General features: G+C 38.8%; 1 protein-coding gene across 1 annotated transcript in view; it reads right to left on the reverse strand.

Annotated features, from left to right (window-relative positions):
- The window catches only part of LOC116689570 (Golgi-associated plant pathogenesis-related protein 1), a 39,513-nt gene that overhangs the window by 35,264 nt on the left and 1,709 nt on the right, over positions 1-2,540 (reverse strand). The gene's annotated exons all lie outside the window — the stretch shown is intronic.

Raw genomic sequence — 2,540 nt, forward strand, 5'->3', positions numbered from 1 at the left:
ATAAATTGACTTTTTAGCTTAACTGATTCTGATTGGGTATCACCTGGAAGTAACACAGACAATAATTGAGCCACCAAATGAGAGAAAAGGACTTAAGCCGTTGCACACCGTTCCCAGGAAACGTGCGTGCCCCAGCTCTTTGCCTGAGGGGATGTGAAAAGAGCCAGTAGTGTTGTCGATTATGTTTGTATATGCAATTACTCACCTGTAATCCGATCGATCTAGTTTTTCCAACGTGCAGTGAAGTGAGCGAGATACCACACATCCTTCCTGCAGCTGTCAGACTTGTATAATCAACACTGCTCCAAGAAGACCACACATGTGACAAGTTTACATGCACTCGTACTCCTATTTTGCACACCTATCAACCTCAGAAACCTCCTGCAAATGACGGGTGATAGACGGGTGTTATTCGTAAACGCGTGTTTAACTTCTATCTGTAATCCTTACTGTTTTACACGTTAGTTCTTGCATTTTTACTGATGCGTTGTATGTCATTGCACTTATCCCTTTGATGTAGTGATCACTGTGAAAATGTCCTGTGGTTAATTACAGGATTGTATCTTATTTAAAATGTTTTTATGTTACGTCTTTTCACTAGCTCTCAACCTGCCATAGACCAAGAAGGACATGGAGACATGCGGAAGGCTGCCATATTCCCAGTCATTACTTTCGGCGAAAATCATCTGTGGTAAGTTTTTAAAAATAATTGAAAAAGGAATAGGAAGTACAAGACAGGGCAGCATAAAATGGGCACCTTTGTGCGAAAGTAAAGACTTTTAATCTTGGTGACTTAGCCATTAAACTTGATGTTAGCCTTTTGAGAGGATGTGTAGCAGCATATTTTTATGGGACGATGTATAAAGCTGTATTTAAACTTTAATTGTAGAAGTTGATCTAAATACATATTGTCTGAGAATGGCGCTTTTACCAGTGGTTGAGCTAGATGGGATACGCGGCTTCGGTGGACAACAAAACAACTTTTTATAATTTAGGCAACCAAAACGAGGAGTTCTTCTACAGGGAAACAGTCGCGATGATGTGAATAAAACTCCAGAAGCACGAAAAGTGTTTTTCTAGGTGAACAGTATAACTAAATACTGTCTTATATTGGCTAGATTTAAGCAGAATCTTTTTTGGTACACTATTTTGGGCCGTGTCTGAGTGGCTTCTAGTGGATCTAACAGCCCACTCTTGTTGGGTCTTGAACTTCATCCAACATGAACCTGCAAAAACCTGCAGCCTCCCCTACTGACAATGGCCTGGTTTACTGTTCCATTAATGAAAAGGAATGAATTGTAGATTCTGGAAAGTTGGCAGATAGAAAACTATGTTATACACAGTTGGCTGCCATGATCGCTTCTGAAGAATGCTGACTTCTATGTTACATCTCAAAAAAACGCCACCACCTTCCTAAAAACAAAGGAAGAACCCCAAAAAATGAAATAAAAAAATACTTCCATGCATTAAAAGATACATCTTTGAATAAAGCACTACTTACCCAAACTTTTGTTTTGCCACAGCGGCAGCACAGAGGTAATCCTACTTTCCGGAGTCCTGAAGCGAGTAGAGGCTACCTTAAGACTCCTAGATCTCGGCAAACAGACTGGAGAAGTAGCGGAGCAGAAAACCAGCCCTTTTTTGACTCTGAGAAAATAATGACATTATGATAGTACCGTGGACAATATAGTTGTGAGAATTAGTTGTTGTTCTCCACACATGTACACACTGCTGTTGTGAAGCACGGATACACATCTCACCAAGGTGTAGTCCAAAGGGAAAAATATGTATATCCATACATCCTATACGGAATTTAGAAAAACCAAGGAATTTTCTAAATAAATAAATGTTTTTCTTGGCTCAATGTGTTCAGTGTCTTTGGGTGTCAAATAACATTATCATGATCTATTCGCATCCAAAAATGGATATTCAATAATGACTTTAGATTAACGGATTCGGATTGGTATCCCTGGGAAGTAACAACAGACATATTGGCGAGCCACCAAATGAGAGAAATAGGATCCTTAAGCCGTTGCGACACCGACGTTCCAGGAACGTGCCGTGCCACCGATCTCTTGCTGAGGTGGAAGGCTATCCAGTGGCCGAACCTTTAAAAAACAAAACGTGTTTAAGCTTTTTTACTATGTTTTGTACATCTTTACGCCCTTAGTATAGACAAAGTAATAATTAGTCTCAAAATAAACCAGATCGATTATTTGTATTCAGAATATCTGTATAAGTGTGCTAAGTGTGCTATTTTCTATAATTGAAACTATGTACGGCTATATGTCTGAGTAGCCTACCCGGAAACAGTGCTCATAAATAAAATGTATTATACGTATTGTGGTATACCTCATCTCTTAATTTAAGCATTCAGGTAAGCTTTAGTAAAGATAATTTAAAGTCATTTTTTCGTATGACCTAGTACTGATCAGTTGTGTAAATGGTTAATGCAAGATACAATTGATGATACATCTTCCGACATATTCTACGTAAAAACATATGTCAAGATGTGACCGCGAATTGCCTCGGTAAAAATC

Source organism: Etheostoma spectabile, chromosome 5 (assembly GCF_008692095.1).
Source record: "Etheostoma spectabile isolate EspeVRDwgs_2016 chromosome 5, UIUC_Espe_1.0, whole genome shotgun sequence".
In the NCBI taxonomy this organism is placed as follows: domain Eukaryota; kingdom Metazoa; phylum Chordata; class Actinopteri; order Perciformes; family Percidae; genus Etheostoma; species Etheostoma spectabile.